The 23,406-nt window shown below is 43.2% G+C and overlaps 1 protein-coding gene across 10 annotated transcripts in view; it reads left to right on the top strand.

Moving 5' to 3' along the window:
• The window catches only part of LOC106566233 (plasma membrane calcium-transporting ATPase 2), a 294,986-nt gene that overhangs the window by 727 nt on the left and 270,853 nt on the right, over positions 1 to 23,406 (top strand). The window lies entirely within an intron of this gene.

Here is a 23,406-nt window from a genome sequence, read left to right as displayed (position 1 = left end):
GGAGGGAGCACAGAGAGAGGGAACACGGAGAGAGGGAGGGAGGGAGCACGGAGAGAGGGAGAACGGAGAGAGGGAGAAAATGTAGAACAGTGGTGAACAGTTCAGGTTGTACACAGGCAGGCTGGTAAGCAGGCAGACAGGGAAAAACAGGCAGGCTGGTAAGCAGGCAGACAGGGTAAAACAGGCAGGCTGGTAAGCAGGCAGACAGGGACACAGGCAGGCTGGTAAGCAGGCAGACAGGGACACAGGCAGGCTGGTAAGCAGGCAGACAGCGACACAGGCAGGCTGGTAAGCAGGCAGACAGCGACACAGGCAGGCTGGTAAGCAGGCAGACAGCAACACAGGCAGGCTGGTAAGCAGGCAGACAGCAACACAGGCAGGCTGGTAAGCAGGCAGACAGGGAAAAACAGGCAGGCTGGTAAGCAGGCAGACAGCGACACAGGCAGGCTGGTAAGCAGGCAGACAGCGACACAGGCAGGCTGGTAAGCAGGCAGATAGGGAAAAACAGACAGGCTGGTAAGCAGGCAGACAGCGACACAGGCAGGCTGATAAGCAGGCAGACAGGGAAAAACAGGCAGGCTGGTAAGCAGGCAGACAGCGACACAGGCAGGCTGGTAAGCAGGCAGACAGCAACACAGGCAGGCTGGTAAGCAGGCAGACAGGGAAAAACAGGCAGGCTGGTAAGCAGGCAGACAGGGAAAAACAGGCAGGCTGGTAAGCAGGCAGACAGGGACACAGGCTGGCTGGTAAGCAGGCAGACAGGGAAAAACAGGCAGGCTGGTAAGCAGGCAGACAGGGACACAGGCAGGCTGGTAAGCAGGCAGACAGGGACACAGGCTGGCTAGTAGGTAAGCGGGTTACTGCGGTGTACCAGTAGTGTGTTTAATTGTTAGGGAGAAACATGGCGGCATGTCGAGAAAGAAATCCCGTCAGGAATGTGGTGTGTTGTGGAGCTGCCTGGCTGGTCTCTAGAAACTGATTCAGTCCTCTAGCTGCTCTGACCTGAGTCTCTCTGTCTCTCAATGGGGTTTCCTGCATTAGGTTTCAGCTCTCGCTGTTCAGGTCAGCTACTATGGCGCTCCGCTCAAAAAAAAAATACTTCCCAAGCAAGACCCTGTGTGGGATAAAACAGCCTCATGCCTTCGTTGGAACTGATTTGTGTATCTGGTGTTTTATTTTTCAGATGAATGTGTGGGATTAAGACAAACAGCTTGTTTAACAGTATGTCCTCTCTTTCCTGTACCCTTGGAAACTTGAAATGGTAGAGACGAATGCAGCTCTTGTCTGTCTGTGGACATGCTAAGGGACGGTGGTTGTGGCTTTTGATGTCTTTAGAAGAGGTTAAATTAGTCCATGGTGTTACAGTATGAGGAGGTGGAGGTTAAACTAGTCCATGGTGTTACAGTATGAGGAGGTGGAGGTTAAACTAGTAAATGGTATTACAGTATGAGGAGGTGGAGGTTAAACTAGTCCATGGTGTTACAGTATGAGGAGGTGGAGGTTAAACTAGTCCATGGTGTTACAGTATGAGGAGGTGGAGGTTAAACTAGTCCATGGTGTTACAGTATGAGGAGGTGGAGGTTAAACTAGTCCATGGTGTTACAGTATGAGGAGGTGGAGGTTAAACTAGTCCATGGTGTTACAGTATGAGGAGGTGGAGGTTAAACTAGTCCATGGTGTTACAGTATGAGGAGGTGGAGGTTAAACTAGTCCATGGTGTTACAGTATGTGGAGGTTAAACTAGTCCATGGTGTTAGTGTATGTGGAGGGAGAGGTTAAACTAGACCATGGTGTTACAGTATGTGGAGGTTAAACTAGACCATGGTGTTACAGTATGTGGAGGGGGAGGTTAAACTAGTCCATGGTGTTACAGTATGTGGAGGTTAAACTAGACCATGGTGTTACAGTATGTGGAGGTTCAACTAGTCCATGGTGTTACAGTATGTGGAGGTTAAACTGGTCCATGGTGTTACAGTATGTGGAGGTTAAACTAGTCCATGGTGTAACAGTATGTGGAGGTGGAGGTTAAACTAGTCCATGGTGTTACAGTATGAGGAGGTTAAACTAGTCCATGGTGTTACAGTATGTGGAGGTTAAACTAGTCCATGGTGTTACAGTATGTAGAGGTTAAACTAGTCCATGGTGTTACAGTATGTGGAGGTTAAACTAGTCCATGGTGTTACAGTATGTAGAGGTTAAACTAGTCCATGGTGTTACAGTATGTGGAGGTTAAACTAGTCCATGGTGTTACAGTATGTGGAGGTTAAACTAGTCCATGGTGTTACAGTATGTGGAGGTTAAACTAGACCATGGTGTTACAGTATGTGGAGGTTAAACTAGTCCATGGTGTTACAGTATGAGGAGGTTAAACTAGACCATGGTGTTACAGTATGTGGAGGTTAAACTAGTCCATGGTGTTACAGTATGTGGAGATGGAGGTTAAACTAGTCCATGGTGTTACAGTATGTGGAGGTTAAACTAGACCATGGTGTTACAGTATGTGGAGGTTAAACTAGTCCATGGTGTTACAGTATGTGGAGGTTAAACTAGTCCATGGTGTTACAGTATGAGGAGGTTAAACTAGTCCATGGTGTTACAGTATGTGGAGATGGAGGTTAAACTAGTCCATGGTGTTACAGTATGTGGAGGTTAAACTAGACCATGGTGTTACAGTATGTGGAGGTTAAACTAGTCCATGGTGTTACAGTATGTGGAGGTTAAACTAGTCCATGGTGTTACAGTATGAGGAGGTTAAACTAGACCATGGTGTTACAGTATGTGGAGGTTAAACTAGTCCATGGTGTTACAGTATGTAGAGGGGGAGGTTAAACTAGTCCATGGTGTTACAGTATGTGGAGGGAGAGGTTAAACTAGACCATGGTGTTATAGTATGTGGAGGGGGAGGTTAAACTAGTCCATGGTGTTACAGTATGTGGAGGTTAAACTAGACCATGGTGTTACAGTATGTGGAGGGGGAGGTTAAACTAGTCCATGGTGTTACAGTATGTAGAGGGGGAGGTTAAACTAGACCATGGTGTTATAGTATGTGGAGGTTAAACTAGTCCATGGTGTTACAGTATGTAGAGGGGGAGGTTAAACTAGACCATGGTGTTACAGTATGTGGAGGGAGAGGTTAAACTAGACCATGGTGTTATAGTATGTGAAGGGGGAGGTTAAACTAGTCCATGGTGTTACAGTATGTGGAGGTTAAACTAGACCATGGTGTTACAGTATGTGGAGGGGGAGGTTAAACTAGTCCATGGTGTTACAGTATGAGGAGGTGGAGGTTAAACTAGTCCATGGTGTTACAGTATGAGGAGGTGGAGGTTAAACTAGTCCATGGTGTTACAGTATGAGGAGGTGGAGGTTAAACTAGTCCATGGTGTTACAGTCTGAGGAGGTGGAGGTTAAACTAGTCCATGGTGTTACAGTATGAGGAGGTGGAGGTTAAACTAGTCCATGGTGTTACAGTATGTGGAGGTTAAACTAGTCCATGGTGTTACAGTATGTGGAGGGAGAGGTTAAACTAGACCATGGTGTTACAGTATGTGGAGGTTAAACTAGACCATGGTGTTACAGTATGTGGAGGGGGAGGTTCAACTAGTCCATGGTGTTACAGTATGTGGAGGTTAAACTGGTCCATGGTGTTACAGTATGTGGAGGTGAAACTAGTCCATGGTGTAACAGTATGTGGAGGTGGAGGTTAAACTAGTCCATGGTGTTACAGTATGAGGAGGTTAAACTAGTCCATGGTGTTACAGTATGTGGAGGTTAAACTAGTCCATGGTGTTACAGTATGTAGAGGTTAAACTAGTCCATGGTGTTACAGTATGTGGAGGTTAACCTAGTCCATGGTGTTACAGTATGTGGAGGTTAAACTAGTCCATGGTGTTAGAGTATGTGGAGGGGGAGGTTAAACAAGTCCATGGTGTTACAGTATGTGGAGGTTAAACTAGACCATGGTGTTACAGTATGTGGAGGTTAAACTAGTCCATGGTGTTACAGTATGAGGAGGTTAAACTAGACCATGGTGTTACAGTATGTGGAGGTTAAACTAGTCCATGGTGTTACAGTATGTGGAGATGGAGGTTAAACTAGTCCATGGTGTTACAGTTTGTGGAGGTTAAACTAGACCATTTTGTTACAGTATGTGGAGGTTAAACTAGTCCATGGTGTTACAGTATGTGGAGGTTAAACTAGTCCATGGTGTTACAGTATGAGGAGGTTAAACTAGTCCATGGTGTTACAGTATGTGGAGATGGAGGTTAAACTAGTCCATGGTGTTACAGTATGTGGAGGTTAAACTAGACCATGGTGTTACAGTATGTGGAGGTTAAACTAGTCCATGGTGTTACAGTATGTGGAGGTTAAACTAGTCCATGGTGTTACAGTATGAGGAGGTTAAACTAGACCATGGTGTTACAGTATGTGGAGGTTAAACTAGTCCATGGTGTTACAGTATGTAGAGGCGGAGGTTAAACTAGTCCATGGTGTTACAGTATGTGGAGGGAGAGGTTTAACTAGACCATGGTGTTATAGTATGTGGAGGGGGAGGTTAAACTAGTCCATGGTGTTACAGTATGTGGAGGTTAAACTAGACCATGGTGTTACAGTATGTGGAGGGGGAGGTTAAACTAGTCCATGGTGTTACAGTATGTAGAAGGGGAGGTTAAACTAGACCATGGTGTTATAGTATGTGGAGGTTAAACTAGTCCATGGTGTTACAGTATGTAGAGGGGGAGGTTAAACTAGACCATGGTGTTACAGTATGTGGAGGGAGAGGTTAAACTAGACCATGGTGTTATAGTATGTGGAGGGGGAGGTTAAACTAGTCCATGGTGTTACAGTATATGGAGGTTAAACTAGACCATGGTGTTACAGTATGTGGAGGGGGAGGTTAAACTAGTCCATGGTGTTACAGTATGTGGAGGTTAAACTAGTCCAAGGTGTTACAGTATGTGGAGGTTAAACTAGTCCATGGTGTTACAGTATGTGGAGGTTAAACTAGACCATGGTGTTACAGTATGTGGAGGTTAAACTAGTCCATGGTGTTACAGTATGTGGAGGTTAAACTAGACCATGGTGTTATAGTATGTGGAGGTTAAACTAGACCATGGTGTTACCGTATGTAGAGGGGGAGGTTAAACTAGTCCATGGTGTTACAGTATGTGGAGGTTAAACTAGACCATGGTGTTACAGTATGTGGAGGTTAAACTAGTCCATGGTGTTACAGTATGTGGAGGTTAAACTAGTCCATGGTGTTACAGTATGAGGAGGTTAAACTAGACCATGGTGTTACAGTATGTGGAGGTTAAACTAGTCCATGGTGTAACAGTATGTGGAGGTGGAGGTTAAACTAGTCCATGGTGTTACAGTATGAGGAGGTTAAACTAGTCCATGGTGTTACAGTATGTGGAGGTTAAACTAGTCCATGGTGTTACAGTATGTAGAGGTTAAACTAGTCCATGGTGTTACAGTATGTGGAGGTTAAACTAGTCCATGGTGTTACAGTATGTAGAGGTTAAACTAGTCCATGGTGTTACAGTATGTGGAGGTTAAACTAGTCCATGGTGTTACAGTATGTGGAGGTTAAACTAGTCCATGGTGTTACAGTATGTGGAGGTTAAACTAGACCATGGTGTTACAGTATGTGGAGGTTAAACTAGTCCATGGTGTTACAGTATGAGGAGGTTAAACTAGACCATGGTGTTACAGTATGTGGAGGTTAAACTAGTCCATGGTGTTACAGTATGTGGAGATGGAGGTTAAACTAGTCCATGGTGTTACAGTATGTGGAGGTTAAACTAGACCATGGTGTTACAGTATGTGGAGGTTAAACTAGTCCATGGTGTTACAGTATGTGGAGGTTAAACTAGTCCATGGTGTTACAGTATGAGGAGGTTAAACTAGTCCATGGTGTTACAGTATGTGGAGATGGAGGTTAAACTAGTCCATGGTGTTACAGTATGTGGAGGTTAAACTAGACCATGGTGTTACAGTATGTGGAGGTTAAACTAGTCCATGGTGTTACAGTATGTGGAGGTTAAACTAGTCCATGGTGTTACAGTATGAGGAGGTTAAACTAGACCATGGTGTTACAGTATGTGGAGGTTAAACTAGTCCATGGTGTTACAGTATGTAGAGGGGGAGGTTAAACTAGTCCATGGTGTTACAGTATGTGGAGGGAGAGGTTAAACTAGACCATGGTGTTATAGTATGTGGAGGGGGAGGTTAAACTAGTCCATGGTGTTACAGTATGTGGAGGTTAAACTAGACCATGGTGTTACAGTATGTGGAGGGGGAGGTTAAACTAGTCCATGGTGTTACAGTATGTAGAGGGGGAGGTTAAACTAGACCATGGTGTTATAGTATGTGGAGGTTAAACTAGTCCATGGTGTTACAGTATGTGGAGGGAGAGGTTAAACTAGACCATGGTGTTATAGTATGTGAAGGGGGAGGTTAAACTAGTCCATGGTGTTACAGTATGTGGAGGTTAAACTAGACCATGGTGTTACAGTATGTGGAGGGGGAGGTTAAACTAGTCCATGGTGTTACAGTATGAGGAGGTGGAGGTTAAACTAGTCCATGGTGTTACAGTATGAGGAGGTGGAGGTTAAACTAGTCCATGGTGTTACAGTATGAGGAGGTGGAGGTTAAACTAGTCCATGGTGTTACAGTCTGAGGAGGTGGAGGTTAAACTAGTCCATGGTGTTACAGTATGAGGAGGTGGAGGTTAAACTAGTCCATGGTGTTACAGTATGTGGAGGTTAAACTAGTCCATGGTGTTACAGTATGTGGAGGGAGAGGTTAAACTAGACCATGGTGTTACAGTATGTGGAGGTTAAACTAGACCATGGTGTTACAGTATGTGGAGGGGGAGGTTCAACTAGTCCATGGTGTTACAGTATGTGGAGGTTAAACTGGTCCATGGTGTTACAGTATGTGGAGGTGAAACTAGTCCATGGTGTAACAGTATGTGGAGGTGGAGGTTAAACTAGTCCATGGTGTTACAGTATGAGGAGGTTAAACTAGTCCATGGTGTTACAGTATGTGGAGGTTAAACTAGTCCATGGTGTTACAGTATGTAGAGGTTAAACTAGTCCATGGTGTTACAGTATGTGGAGGTTAACCTAGTCCATGGTGTTACAGTATGTGGAGGTTAAACTAGTCCATGGTGTTAGAGTATGTGGAGGGGGAGGTTAAACAAGTCCATGGTGTTACAGTATGTGGAGGTTAAACTAGACCATGGTGTTACAGTATGTGGAGGTTAAACTAGTCCATGGTGTTACAGTATGAGGAGGTTAAACTAGACCATGGTGTTACAGTATGTGGAGGTTAAACTAGTCCATGGTGTTACAGTATGTGGAGATGGAGGTTAAACTAGTCCATGGTGTTACAGTTTGTGGAGGTTAAACTAGACCATTTTGTTACAGTATGTGGAGGTTAAACTAGTCCATGGTGTTACAGTATGTGGAGGTTAAACTAGTCCATGGTGTTACAGTATGAGGAGGTTAAACTAGTCCATGGTGTTACAGTATGTGGAGATGGAGGTTAAACTAGTCCATGGTGTTACAGTATGTGGAGGTTAAACTAGACCATGGTGTTACAGTATGTGGAGGTTAAACTAGTCCATGGTGTTACAGTATGTGGAGGTTAAACTAGTCCATGGTGTTACAGTATGAGGAGGTTAAACTAGACCATGGTGTTACAGTATGTGGAGGTTAAACTAGTCCATGGTGTTACAGTATGTAGAGGCGGAGGTTAAACTAGTCCATGGTGTTACAGTATGTGGAGGGAGAGGTTTAACTAGACCATGGTGTTATAGTATGTGGAGGGGGAGGTTAAACTAGTCCATGGTGTTACAGTATGTGGAGGTTAAACTAGACCATGGTGTTACAGTATGTGGAGGGGGAGGTTAAACTAGTCCATGGTGTTACAGTATGTAGAAGGGGAGGTTAAACTAGACCATGGTGTTATAGTATGTGGAGGTTAAACTAGTCCATGGTGTTACAGTATGTAGAGGGGGAGGTTAAACTAGACCATGGTGTTACAGTATGTGGAGGGAGAGGTTAAACTAGACCATGGTGTTATAGTATGTGGAGGGGGAGGTTAAACTAGTCCATGGTGTTACAGTATATGGAGGTTAAACTAGACCATGGTGTTACAGTATGTGGAGGGGGAGGTTAAACTAGTCCATGGTGTTACAGTATGTGGAGGTTAAACTAGTCCAAGGTGTTACAGTATGTGGAGGTTAAACTAGTCCATGGTGTTACAGTATGTGGAGGTTAAACTAGACCATGGTGTTACAGTATGTGGAGGTTAAACTAGTCCATGGTGTTACAGTATGTGGAGGTTAAACTAGACCATGGTGTTATAGTATGTGGAGGTTAAACTAGACCATGGTGTTACAGTATGTAGAGGGGGAGGTTAAACTAGTCCATGGTGTTACAGTATGTGGAGGTTAAACTAGACCATGGTGTTACAGTATGTGGAGGTTAAACTAGTCCATGGTGTTACAGTATGTGGAGGTTAAACTAGTCCATGGTGTTACAGTATGTGGAGGGAGAGGTTAAACTAGACCATGGTGTTACAGTATGTGGGGGTTAAACTAGTCCATGGTGTTACAGTATGTGGAGGGGGAGGTTAAACTAGTCCATGGTGTTACAGTATGTCGAGGTTAAACTAGTCCATGGTGTTACAGTATGTGGAGGTTAAATTACACCATGGTGTTACAGTATGTGGAGGTTAAACTAGTACATGGTGTTACAGTATGTGGAGGTTAAACTAGTCCATGGTGTTACAGCATGAGGAGGTTAAACTAGACCATGGTGTTACAGTATGAGGAGGTGGAGGTTAAACTAGTCCATGGTGTTACAGTATGTGGAGGTTAAACTAGTCCATGGTGTTACAGTATGTGGAGGGAGAGGTTAAACTAGACCATGGTGTTACAGTATGTGGAGGTTAAACTAGACCATGGTGTTACAGTATGTGGAGGGGGAGGTTCAACTAGTCCATGGTGTTACAGTATGTGGAGGTTAAACTGGTCCATGGTGTTACAGTATGTGGAGGTGAAACTAGTCCATGGTGTAACAGTATGTGGAGGTGGAGGTTAAACTAGTCCATGGTGTTACAGTATGAGGAGGTTAAACTAGTCCATGGTGTTACAGTATGTGGAGGTTAAACTAGTCCATGGTGTTACAGTATGTAGAGGTTAAACTAGTCCATGGTGTTACAGTATGTGGAGGTTAAACTAGTCCATGGTGTTACAGTATGTGGAGGTTAAACTAGTCCATGGTGTTAGAGTATGTGGAGGGGGAGGTTAAACAAGTCCATGGTGTTACAGTATGTGGAAGTTAAACTAGACCATGGTGTTACAGTATGTGGAGGTTAAACTAGTCCATGGTGTTACAGTATGTGGAGGTTAAACTAGTCCATGGTGTTACAGTATGTGGAGGGAGAGGTTAAACTAGACCATGGTGTTACAGTATGTGGGGGTTAAACTAGTCCATGGTGTTACAGTATGTGGAGGGGGAGGTTAAACTAGTCCATGGTGTTACAGTATGTGGAGGTTAAACTAGACCATGGTGTTACAGTATGTGGAGGTTAAACTAGTCCATGGTGTTACAGTATGTGGAGGTTAAACTAGTCCATGGTGTTACAGTATGTCGAGGTTAAACTAGTCCATGGTGTTACAGTATGTAGAGGTTAAACTAGTCCATGGTGTTACAGTATGTGGAGGTTAAACTAGTCCATGGTGTTACAGTATGTGGAGGGGGAGGTTAAACTAGTCCATGGTGTTACAGTATGTGGAGGGAGAGGTTAAACTAGACCATGGTGTTACAGTATGTGGAGGTTAAACTAGACCATGGTGTTACAGTATGTGGAGGGGGAGGTTCAACTAGTCCATGGTGTTACAGTATGTGGAGGTTAAACTGGTCCATGGTGTTACAGTATGTGGAGGTGAAACTAGTCCATGGTGTAACAGTATGTGGAGGTGGAGGTTAAACTAGTCCATGGTGTTACAGTATGAGGAGGTTAAACTAGTCCATGGTGTTACAGTATGTGGAGGTTAAACTAGTCCATGGTGTTACAGTATGTAGAGGTTAAACTAGTCCATGGTGTTACAGTATGTGGAGGTTAAACTAGTCCATGGTGTTACAGTATGTGGAGGTTAAACTAGTCCATGGTGTTAGAGTATGTGGAGGGGGAGGTTAAACAAGTCCATGGTGTTACAGTATGTGGAAGTTAAACTAGACCATGGTGTTACAGTATGTGGAGGTTAAACTAGTCCATGGTGTTACAGTATGTGGAGGTTAAACTAGTCCATGGTGTTACAGTATGTGGAGGGAGAGGTTAAACTAGACCATGGTGTTACAGTATGTGGGGGTTAAACTAGTCCATGGTGTTACAGTATGTGGAGGGGGAGGTTAAACTAGTCCATGGTGTTACAGTATGTGGAGGTTAAACTAGACCATGGTGTTACAGTATGTGGAGGTTAAACTAGTCCATGGTGTTACAGTATGTGGAGGTTAAACTAGTCCATGGTGTTACAGTATGTCGAGGTTAAACTAGTCCATGGTGTTACAGTATGTAGAGGTTAAACTAGTCCATGGTGTTACAGTATGTGGAGGTTAAACTAGTCCATGGTGTTACAGTATGTGGAGGGGGAGGTTAAACTAGTCCATGGTGTTACAGTATGTGGAGGTTAAACTAGACCATGGTGTTACAGTATGTGGAGGTTAAACTAGTCCATGGTGTTACAGTATGTGGAGGTTAAACTAGTCCATGGTGTTACAGCATGAGGAGGTTAAACTAGACCATGGTGTTACAGTATGTGGAGGGAGAGGTTAAACTAGACCATGGTGTTATAGTATGTGGAGGGAGGAGGTTAAACTAGTCCATGGTGTTACAGTATGTGGAGGTTAAACTAGACCATGGTGTTACAGTATGTGGAGGGGGAGGTTAAACTAGTCCATGGTGTTACAGTATGTGGAGGTTAAACTAGTCCATGGTGTTACAGTATGTGGAGGTTAAACTAGACCATGGTGTTACAGTATGTGGAGGTTAAACTAGTCCATGGTGTTACAGTATGTGGAGGTTAAACTAGTCCATGGTGTTACCGTATGAGGAGGTTAAACTAGTCCATGGTGTAACAGTATCTGGAGGTGGAGGTTAAACAAGTCCATGGTGTTACAGTATGAGGAGGTTAAACTAGTCCATGGTGTTACAGTATGTGGAGGTTAAACTAGTCCATGATGTTACAGTATGTAGAGGTTAAACTAGTCCATGGTGTTACAGTATGTCGAGGTTAAACTAGTCCATGGTGTTACAGTATGTGGAGGTTAAACTAGTCCATGGTGTTACAGTATGTGGAGGTTAAACTAGTCCATGGTGTTACAGTATGTGGAGGGGGAGGTTAAACTAGTCCATGGTGTTACAGTATGTGGAGGTTAAACTAGACCATGGTGTTACAGTATGTGGAGGTTAAACTAGTCCATGGTGTTACAGTATGTGGAGGTTAAACTAGTCCATGGTGTTACAGCATGAGGAGGGTAAACTAGACCATGTTGTTACAGTATGTGGAGGGAGAGGTTAAACTAGACCATGGTGTTATAGTATGTGGAGGGAGGAGGTTAAACTAGTCCATGGTGTTACAGTATGTGGAGGTTAAACTAGACCATGGTGTTACAGTATGTGGAGGGGGAGGTTAAACTAGTCCATGGTGTTACAGTATGTGGAGGTTAAACTAGTCCATGGTGTTACAGTATGTGGAGGTTAAACTAGACAATGGTGTTACAGTATGTGGAGGTTAAACTAGACCATGGTGTTACAGTATGTGGAGGTTAAACTAGTCCATGGTGTTACAGTATGTGGAGGTTAAACTAGTCCATGGTGTTACAGTATGTGGAGGTTAAACTAGTCCATGGTGTTACAGTATGAGGAGGTTAAACTAGTCCATGGTGTAACAGTATGTGGAGGTGGAGGTTAAACAAGTCCATGGTGTTACAGTATGAGGAGGTTAAACTAGTCCATGGTGTTACAGTATGTGGAGGTTAAACTTTTCCATGGTGTTACAGTATGTAGAGGTTAAACTAGTCCATGGTGTTACACTATGTCGAGGTTAAACTAGTCCATGGTGTTACAGTATGTGGAGGTTAAACTAGTCCATGGTGTTACAGTATGTGGAGGTTAAACTAGTCCATGGTGTTACAGTATGTGGAGGGGGAGGTTAAACTAGTCCATGGTGTTACAGTATGTGGAGGTTAAACTAGACCATGGTGTTACAGTATGTGGAGGTTAAACTAGTCCATGGTGTTACAGTATGTGGAGGTTAAACTAGTCCATGGTGTTACAGCATGAGGAGGTTAAACTAGACCATGGTGTTACAGTATGTGGAGGTTAAACTAGTCCATGGTGTTACAGTATGTAGAGGGGGAGGTTAAACTAGTCCATGGTGTTACAGTATGTGGAGGGAGAGGTTAAACTAGACCATGGTGTTATAGTATGTGGAGGGGGAGGTTAAACTAGTCCATGGTGTTACAGTATGTGGAGGTTAAACTAGACCATGATGGTTCAGTATGTGGAGGGGGAGGTTAAACTAGTCCATGGTGTTACAGTATGTAGAGGGGGAGGTTAAACTAGACCATGGTGTTATAGTATGTGGAGGTTAAACTAGTCCATGGTGTTACAGTATGTGGAGGGGGAGGTTAAACTAGACCATGGTGTTACAGTATGTGGAGGGACAGGTTAAACTAGACCATGGTGTTATAGTATGTGGAGGGGAAGGTTAAACTAGTCCATGGTGTTACAGTATGTGGAGGTTAAACTAGACCATGGTGTTACAGTATGTGGAGGGGGAGGTTAAACTAGTCCATGGTGTTACAGTATGTGGAGGTTAAACTAGTCCATGGTGTTACAGTATGTGGAGGTTAAACTAGTCCATGGTGTTACAGTATGTGGAGGTTAAACTAGTCCATGGTGTTACAGTATGTCGAGGTTAAACTAGTCCATGGTGTTACAGTATGTGGAGGTTAAACTAGTCCATGGTGTTACAGCATGAGGAGGTTAAACTAGACCATGGTGTTACAGTATGAGGAGGTGGAGGTTAAACTAGTCCATGGTGTTACAGTATGTGGAGGTTAAACTAGTCCATGGTGTTACAGTATGTGGAGGGAGAGGTTAAACTAGACCATGGTGTTACAGTATGTGGAGGTTAAACTAGACCATGGTGTTACAGTATGTGGAGGGGGAGGTTCAACTAGTCCATGGTGTTACAGTATGTGGAGGTTAAACTGGTCCATGGTGTTACAGTATGTGGAGGTGAAACTAGTCCATGGTGTAACAGTATGTGGAGGTGGAGGTTAAACTAGTCCATGGTGTTACAGTATGAGGAGGTTAAACTAGTCCATGGTGTTACAGTATGTGGAGGTTAAACTAGTCCATGGTGTTACAGTATGTAGAGGTTAAACTAGTCCATGGTGTTACAGTATGTGGAGGTTAAACTAGTCCATGGTGTTACAGTATGTGGAGGTTAAACTAGTCCATGGTGTTAGAGTATGTGGAGGGGGAGGTTAAACAAGTCCATGGTGTTACAGTATGTGGAAGTTAAACTAGACCATGGTGTTACAGTATGTGGAGGTTAAACTAGTCCATGGTGTTACAGTATGTGGAGGTTAAACTAGTCCATGGTGTTACAGTATGTGGAGGGAGAGGTTAAACTAGACCATGGTGTTACAGTATGTGGGGGTTAAACTAGTCCATGGTGTTACAGTATGTGGAGGGGGAGGTTAAACTAGTCCATGGTGTTACAGTATGTGGAGGTTAAACTAGACCATGGTGTTACAGTATGTGGAGGTTAAACTAGTCCATGGTGTTACAGTATGTGGAGGTTAAACTAGTCCATGGTGTTACAGTATGTCGAGGTTAAACTAGTCCATGGTGTTACAGTATGTAGAGGTTAAACTAGTCCATGGTGTTACAGTATGTGGAGGTTAAACTAGTCCATGGTGTTACAGTATGTGGAGGGGGAAGTTAAACTAGTCCATGGTGTTACAGTATGTGGAGGTTAAACTAGACCATGGTGTTACAGTATGTGGAGGTTAAACTAGTCCATGGTGTTACAGTATGTGGAGGTTAAACTAGTCCATGGTGTTACAGCATGAGGAGGTTAAACTAGACCATGGTGTTACAGTATGTGGAGGGAGAGGTTAAACTAGACCATGGTGTTATAGTATGTGGAGGGAGGAGGTTAAACTAGTCCATGGTGTTAAAGTATGTGGAGGTTAAACTAGACCATGGTGTTACAGTATGTGGAGGGGGAGGTTAAACTAGTCCATGGTGTTACAGTATGTGGAGGTTAAACTAGTCCATGGTGTTACAGTATGTGGAGGTTAAACTAGACCATGGTGTTACAGTATGTGGAGGTTAAACTAGTCCATGGTGTTACAGTATGTGGAGGTTAAACTAGTCCATGGTGTTACCGTATGAGGAGGTTAAACTAGTCCATGGTGTAACAGTATCTGGAGGTGGAGGTTAAACAAGTCCATGGTGTTACAGTATGAGGAGGTTAAACTAGTCCATGGTGTTACAGTATGTGGAGGTTAAACTAGTCCATGATGTTACAGTATGTAGAGGTTAAACTAGTCCATGGTGTTACAGTATGTCGAGGTTAAACTAGTCCATGGTGTTACAGTATGTGGAGGTTAAACTAGTCCATGGTGTTACAGTATGTGGAGGTTAAACTAGTCCATGGTGTTACAGTATGTGGAGGGGGAGGTTAAACTAGTCCATGGTGTTACAGTATGTGGAGGTTAAACTAGACCATGGTGTTACAGTATGTGGAGGTTAAACTAGTCCATGGTGTTACAGTATGTGGAGGTTAAACTAGTCCATGGTGTTACAGCATGAGGAGGGTAAACTAGACCATGTTGTTACAGTATGTGGAGGGAGAGGTTAAACTAGACCATGGTGTTATAGTATGTGGAGGGAGGAGGTTAAACTAGTCCATGGTGTTACAGTATGTGGAGGTTAAACTAGACCATGGTGTTACAGTATGTGGAGGGGGAGGTTAAACTAGTCCATGGTGTTACAGTATGTGGAGGTTAAACTAGTCCATGGTGTTACAGTATGTGGAGGTTAAACTAGACAATGGTGTTACAGTATGTGGAGGTTAAACTAGACCATGGTGTTACAGTATGTGGAGGTTAAACTAGTCCATGGTGTTACAGTATGTGGAGGTTAAACTAGTCCATGGTGTTACAGTATGTGGAGGTTAAACTAGTCCATGGTGTTACAGTATGAGGAGGTTAAACTAGTCCATGGTGTAACAGTATGTGGAGGTGGAGGTTAAACAAGTCCATGGTGTTACAGTATGAGGAGGTTAAACTAGTCCATGGTGTTACAGTATGTGGAGGTTAAACTTTTCCATGGTGTTACAGTATGTAGAGGTTAAACTAGTCCATGGTGTTACAGTATGTCGAGGTTAAACTAGTCCATGGTGTTACAGTATGTGGAGGTTAAACTAGTCCATGGTGTTACAGTATGTGGAGGTTAAACTAGTCCATGGTGTTACAGTATGTGGAGGGGGAGGTTAAACTAGTCCATGGTGTTACAGTATGTGGAGGTTAAACTAGACCATGGTGTTACAGTATGTGGAGGTTAAACTAGTCCATGGTGTTACAGTATGTGGAGGTTAAACTAGTCCATGGTGTTACAGCATGAGGAGGTTAAACTAGACCATGGTGTTACAGTATGTGGAGGTTAAACTAGTCCATGGTGTTACAGTATGTAGAGGGGGAGGTTAAACTAGTCCATGGTGTTACAGTATGTGGAGGGAGAGGTTAAACTAGACCATGGTGTTATAGTATGTGGAGGGGGAGGTTAAACTAGTCCATGGTGTTACAGTATGTGGAGGTTAAACTAGACCATGATGGTTCAGTATGTGGAGGGGGAGGTTAAACTAGTCCATGGTGTTACAGTATGTAGAGGGGGAGGTTAAACTAGACCATGGTGTTATAGTATGTGGAGGTTAAACTAGTCCATGGTGTTACAGTATGTGGAGGGGGAGGTTAAACTAGACCATGGTGTTACAGTATGTGGAGGGACAGGTTAAACTAGACCATGGTGTTATAGTATGTGGAGGGGAAGGTTAAACTAGTCCATGGTGTTACAGTATGTGGAGGTTAAACTAGACCATGGTGTTACAGTATGTGGAGGGGGAGGTTAAACTAGTCCATGGTGTTACAGTATGTGGAGGTTAAACTAGTCCATGGTGTTACAGTATGTGGAGGTTAAACTAGTCCATGGTGTTACAGTATGTGGAGGTTAAACTAGTCCATGGTGTTACAGTATGTAGAGGTTAAATTAGTCCATGGTGTTACAGTATGTCGAGGTTAAACTAGTCCATGGTGTTACAGTATGTGGAGGTTAAACTAGTCCATGGTGTTACAGTATGTGGAGGTTAAACTAGTCCATGGTGTTACATTATGTGGAGGGGGAGGTTAAACTAGTCCATGGTGTTACAGTATGTGGAGGTTAAACTAGACCATGGTGTTACAGTATGTGGATATAAACTAGTCCATGGTGTTACAGTATGTGGAGGTTAAACTAGTCCATGGTGTTACAGCATGAGGAGGTTAAACTAGTCCATGGTGTTACAGTATGTGGAGGGGGAGGTTAAACTAGTCCATGGTGTTACAGTATGTGGAGGTTAAACTAGACCATGGTGTTACAGTATGTGGAGGTTAAACTAGTCCATGGTGTTACAGTATGTGGAGGTTAAACTAGTCCATGGTGTTACAGCATGAGGAGGTTAAACTAGACCATGGTGTTACAGTATGTGGAGGTTAAACTAGTCCATGGTGTTACAGTATGTAGAGGGGGAGGTTAAACTAGTCCATGGTGTTACAGTATGTGGAGGGAGAGGTTAAACTAGACCATGGTGTTATAGTATGTGGAGGGGGAGGTTAAACTAGTCCATGGTGTTACAGTATGTGGAGGTTAAACTAGACCATGGTGGTTCAGTATGTGGAGGGGGAGGTTAAACTAGTCCATGGTGTTACAGTATGTAGAGGGGGAGGTTAAACTAGACCATGGTGTTATAGTATGTGGAGGTTAAACTAGTCCATGGTGTTACAGTATGTGGAGGGGGAGGTTAAACTAGACCATGGTGTTACAGTATGTGGAGGGACAGGTTAAACTAGACCATGGTGTTATAGTATGTGGAGGGGAAGGTTAAACTAGTCCATGGTGTTACAGTATGTGGAGGTTAAACTAGACCATGGTGTTACAGTATGTGGAGGGGGAGGTTAAACTAGTCCATGGTGTTACAGTATGTGGAGGTTAAACTAGTCCATGGTGTTACAGTATGTGGAGGTTAAACTAGTCCATGGTGTTACAGTATGTGGAGGTTAAACTAGTCCATGGTGTTACAGTATGTAGAGGTTAAATTAGTCCATGGTGTTACAGTATGTCGAGGTTAAACTAGTCCATGGTGTTACAGTATGTGGAGGTTAAACTAGTCCATGGTGTTACAGTATGTGGAGGTTAAACTAGTCCATGGTGTTACATTATGTGGAGGGGGAGGTTAAACTAGTCCATGGTGTTACAGTATGTGGAGGTTAAACTAGACCATGGTGTTACAGTATGTGGATATAAACTAGTCCATGGTGTTACAGTATGTGGAGGTTAAACTAGTCCATGGTGTTACAGCATGAGGAGGTTAAACTAGTCCATGGTGTTACAGTATGTGGAGGTTAAACTAGTCCATGGTGTTAGAGTATGTGGAGGGGGAGGTTAAACAAGTCCATGGTGTTACAGTATGTGGAGGTTAAACTAGACCATGGTGTTACAGTATGTGGAGGTTAAACTAGTCCATGGTGTTACAGTATGAGGAGGTTAAACTAGACCATGGTGTTACAGTATGTGGAGGTTAAACTAGTCCATGGTGTTACAGTTTGTGGAGATGGAGGTTAAACTAGTCCATGGTGTTACAGTATGTGGAGGTTAAACTAGACAATGGTGTTACAGTATGTGGAGGTTAAACTAGACCATGGTGTTACAGTATGTGGAGGTTAAACTAGTCCATGGTGTTACAGTATGTGGAGGTTAAACTAGTCCATGGTGTTACAGTATGTGGAGGTTAAACTAGTCCATGGTGTTACAGTATGAGGAGGTTAAACTAGTCCATGGTGTAACAGTATGTGGAGGTGGAGGTTAAACAAGTCCATGGTGTTACAGTATGAGGAGGTTAAACTAGTCCATGGTGTTACAGTATGTGGAGGTTAAACTTTTCCATGGTGTTACAGTATGTAGAGGTTAAACTAGTCCATGGTGTTACAGTATGTCGAGGTTAAACTAGTCCATGGTGTTACAGTATGTGGAGGTTAAACTAGTCCATGGTGTTACAGTATGTGGAGGTTAAACTAGTCCATGGTGTTACAGTATGTGGAGGGGGAGGTTAAACTAGTCCATGGTGTTACAGTATGTGGAGGTTAAACTAGACCATGGTGTTACAGTATGTGGAGGTTAAACTAGTCCATGGTGTTACAGTATGTGGAGGTTAAACTAGTCCATGGTGTTACAGCATGAGGAGGTTAAACTAGACCATGGTGTTACAGTATGTGGAGGTTAAACTAGTCCATGGTGTTACAGTATGTAGAGGGGGAGGTTAAACTAGTCCATGGTGTTACAGTATGTGGAGGGAGAGGTTAAACTAGACCATGGTGTTATAGTATGTGGAGGGGGAGGTTAAACTAGTCCATGGTGTTACAGTATGTGGAGGTTAAACTAGACCATGGTGGTTCAGTATGTGGAGGGGGAGGTTAAACTAGTCCATGGTGTTACAGTATGTAGAGGGGGAGGTTAAACTAGACCATGGTGTTATAGTATGTGGAGGTTAAACTAGTCCATGGTGTTACAGTATGTGGAGGGGGAGGTTAAACTAGACCATGGTGTTACAGTATGTGGAGGGACAGGTTAAACTAGACCATGGTGTTATAGTATGTGGAGGGGAAGGTTAAACTAGTCCATGGTGTTACAGTATGTGGAGGTTAAACTAGACCATGGTGTTACAGTATGTGGAGGGGGAGGTTAAACTAGTCCATGGTGTTACAGTATGTGGAGGTTAAACTAGTCCATGGTGTTACAGTATGTGGAGGTTAAACTAGTCCATGGTGTTACAGTATGTAGAGGTTAAATTAGTCCATGGTGTTACAGTATGTCGAGGTTAAACTAGTCCATGGTGTTACAGTATGTGGAGGTTAAACTAGTCTATGGTGTTACAGTATGTGGAGGTTAAACTAGTCCATGGTGTTACATTACGTGGAGGGGGAGGTTAAACTAGTCCATGGTGTTACAGTATGTGGAGGTTAAACTAGACCATGGTGTTACAGTATGTGGAGATAAACTAGTCCATGGTGTTACAGTATGTGGAGGTTAAACTAGTCCATGGTGTTACAGCATGAGGAGGTTAAACTAGTCCATGGTGTTACAGTATGTGGAGGTTAAACTAGTCCATGGTGTTAGAGTATGTGGAGGGGGAGGTTAAACAAGTCCATGGTGTTACAGTATGTGGAGGTTAAACTAGACCATGGTGTTACAGTATGTGGAGGTTAAACTAGTCCATGGTGTTACAGTATGAGGAGGTTAAACTAGACAATGGTGTTACAGTATGTGGAGGTTAAACTAGACCATGGTGTTACAGTATGTGGAGGTTAAACTAGTCCATGGTGTTACAGTATGTGGAGGTTAAACTAGTCCATGGTGTTACAGTATGTGGAGGTTAAACTAGTCCATGGTGTTACAGTATGAGGAGGTTAAACTAGTCCATGGTGTAACAGTATGTGGAGGTGGAGGTTAAACAAGTCCATGGTGTTACAGTATGAGGAGGTTAAACTAGTCCATGGTGTTACAGTATGTGGAGGTTAAACTTTTCCATGGTGTTACAGTATGTAGAGGTTAAACTAGTCCATGGTGTTACAGTATGTCGAGGTTAAACTAGTCCATGGTGTTACAGTATGTGGAGGTTAAACTAGTCCATGGTGTTACAGTATGTGGAGGTTAAACTAGTCCATGGTGTTACAGTATGTGGAGGGGGAGGTTAAACTAGTCCATGGTGTTACAGTATGTGGAGGTTAAACTAGACCATGGTGTTACAGTATGTGGAGGTTAAACTAGTCCATGGTGTTACAGTATGTGGAGGTTAAACTAGTCCATGGTGTTACAGCATGAGGAGGTTAAACTAGACCATGGTGTTACAGTATGTGGAGGTTAAACTAGTCCATGGTGTTACAGTATGTAGAGGGGGAGGTTAAACTAGTCCATGGTGTTACAGTATGTGGAGGGAGAGGTTAAACTAGACCATGGTGTTATAGTATGTGGAGGGGGAGGTTAAACTAGTCCATGGTGTTACAGTATGTGGAGGTTAAACTAGACCATGGTGGTTCAGTATGTGGAGGGGGAGGTTAAACTAGTCCATGGTGTTACAGTATGTAGAGGGGGAGGTTAAACTAGACCATGGTGTTATAGTATGTGGAGGTTAAACTAGTCCATGGTGTTACAGTATGTGGAGGGGGAGGTTAAACTAGACCATGGTGTTACAGTATGTGGAGGGACAGGTTAAACTAGACCATGGTGTTATAGTATGTGGAGGGGAAGGTTAAACTAGTCCATGGTGTTACAGTATGTGGAGGTTAAACTAGACCATGGTGTTACAGTATGTGGAGGGGGAGGTTAAACTAGTCCATGGTGTTACAGTATGTGGAGGTTAAACTAGTCCATGGTGTTACAGTATGTGGAGGTTAAACTAGTCCATGGTGTTACAGTATGTGGAGGTTAAACTAGTCCATGGTGTTACAGTATGTAGAGGTTAAATTAGTCCATGGTGTTACAGTATGTCGAGGTTAAACTAGTCCATGGTGTTACAGTATGTGGAGGTTAAACTAGTCCATGGTGTTACAGTATGTGGAGGTTAAACTAGTCCATGGTGTTACATTATGTGGAGGGGGAGGTTAAACTAGTCCATGGTGTTACAGTATGTGGAGGTTAAACTAGACCATGGTGTTACAGTATGTGGAGATAAACTAGTCCATGGTGTTACAGTATGTGGAGGTTAAACTAGTCCATGGTGTTACAGCATGAGGAGGTTAAACTAGTCCATGGTGTTACAGTATGTGGAGGTTAAACTAGTCCATGGTGTTAGAGTATGTGGAGGGGGAGGTTAAACAAGTCCATGGTGTTACAGTATGTGGAGGTTAAACTAGACCATGGTGTTACAGTATGTGGAGGTTAAACTAGTCCATGGTGTTACAGTATGAGGAGGTTAAACTAGACCATGGTGTTACAGTATGTGGAGGTTAAACTAGTCCATGGTGTTACAGTTTGTGGAGATGGAGGTTAAACTAGTCCATGGTGTTACAGTATGTGGAGGTTAAACTAGACAATGGTGTTACAGTATGTGGAGGTTAAACTAGACCATGGTGTTACAGTATGTGGAGGTTAAACTAGTCCATGGTGTTACAGTATGTGGAGGTTAAACTAGTCCATGGTGTTACAGTATGTGGAGGTTAAACTAGTCCATGGTGTTACAGTATGAGGAGGTTAAACTAGTCCATGGTGTAACAGTATGTGGAGGTGGAGGTTAAACAAGTCCATGGTGTTACAGTATGAGGAGGTTAAACTAGTCCATGGTGTTACAGTATGTGGAGGTTAAACTTTTCCATGGTGTTACAGTATGTAGAGGTTAAACTAGTCCATGGTGTTACAGTATGTCGAGGTTAAACTAGTCCATGGTGTTACAGTATGTGGAGGTTAAACTAGTCCATGGTGTTACAGTATGTGGAGGTTAAACTAGTCCATGGTGTTACAGTATGTGGAGGGGGAGGTTAAACTAGTCCATGGTGTTACAGTATGTGGAGGTTAAACTAGACCATGGTGTTACAGTATGTGGAGGTTAAACTAGTCCATGGTGTTACAGTATGTGGAGGTTAAACTAGTCCATGGTGTTACAGCATGAGGAGGTTAAACTAGACCATGGTGTTACAGTATGTGGAGGTTAAACTAGTCCATGGTGTTACAATATGTAGAGGGGGAGGTTAAACTAGTCCATGGTGTTACAGTATGTGGAGGGAGAGGTTAAACTAGACCATGGTGTTATAGTATGTGGAGGGGGAGGTTAAACTAGTCCATGGTGTTACAGTATGTGGAGGTTAAACTAGACCATGGTGGTTCAGTATGTGGAGGGGGAGGTTAAACTAGTCCATGGTGTTACAGTATGTAGAGGGGGAGGTTAAACTAGACCATGGTGTTATAGTATGTGGAGGTTAAACTAGTCCATGGTGTTACAGTATGTGGAGGGGGAGGTTAAACTAGACCATGGTGTTACAGTATGTGGAGGGACAGGTTAAACTAGACCATGGTGTTATAGTATGTGGAGGGGAAGGTTAAACTAGTCCATGGTGTTACAGTATGTGGAGGTTAAACTAGACCATGGTGTTACAGTATGTGGAGGGGGAGGTTAAACTAGTCCATGGTGTTACAGTATGTGGAGGTTAAACTAGTCCATGGTGTTACAGTATGTGGAGGTTAAACTAGTCCATGGTGTTACAGTATGTGGAGGTTAAACTAGTCCATGGTGTTACAGTATGTAGAGGTTAAATTAGTCCATGGTGTTACAGTATGTCGAGGTTAAACTAGTCCATGGTGTTACAGTATGTGGAGGTTAAACTAGTCCATGGTGTTACAGTATGTGGAGGTTAAACTAGTCCATGGTGTTACATTATGTGGAGGGGGAGGTTAAACTAGTCCATGGTGTTACAGTATGTGGAGGTTAAACTAGACCATGGTGTTACAGTATGTGGAGATAAACTAGTCCATGGTGTTACAGTATGTGGAGGTTAAACTAGTCCATGGTGTTACAGCATGAGGAGGTTAAACTAGTCCATGGTTTTACAGTATGTGGAGGTTAAACTAGTCCATGGTGTTAGAGTATGTGGAGGGGGAGGTTAAACAAGTCCATGGTGTTACAGTATGTGGAGGTTAAACTAGACCATGGTGTTACAGTATGTGGAGGTTAAACTAGTCCATGGTGTTACAGTATGAGGAGGTTAAACTAGTCCATGGTGTTACAGTATGTGGAGGTTAAACTAGACCATGGTGTTACAGTATGTGGAGGTTAAACTAGACCATGATGTTACAGTATGTAGAGGGGGAGGTTAAACTAGTCCATGGTGTTACAGTATGTGGAAGTTAAACTAGACCATGGTGTTACAGTATGTGGAGGTTAAACTAGTCCATGGTGTTACAGTATGTGGAGGTTAAACTAGTCCATGGTGTTACAGTATGTGGAGGGAGAGGTTAAACTAGACCATGGTGTTACAGTATGTGGGGGTTAAACTAGTCCATGGTGTT

The sequence above is a fragment of the Salmo salar genome, chromosome 12, assembly GCF_965601325.2.
Source record: "Salmo salar chromosome 12, fSalSal1, whole genome shotgun sequence".
Classification (NCBI taxonomy): domain Eukaryota; kingdom Metazoa; phylum Chordata; class Actinopteri; order Salmoniformes; family Salmonidae; genus Salmo; species Salmo salar.
This window is presented reverse-complemented; position numbering and strand designations above follow the sequence as displayed.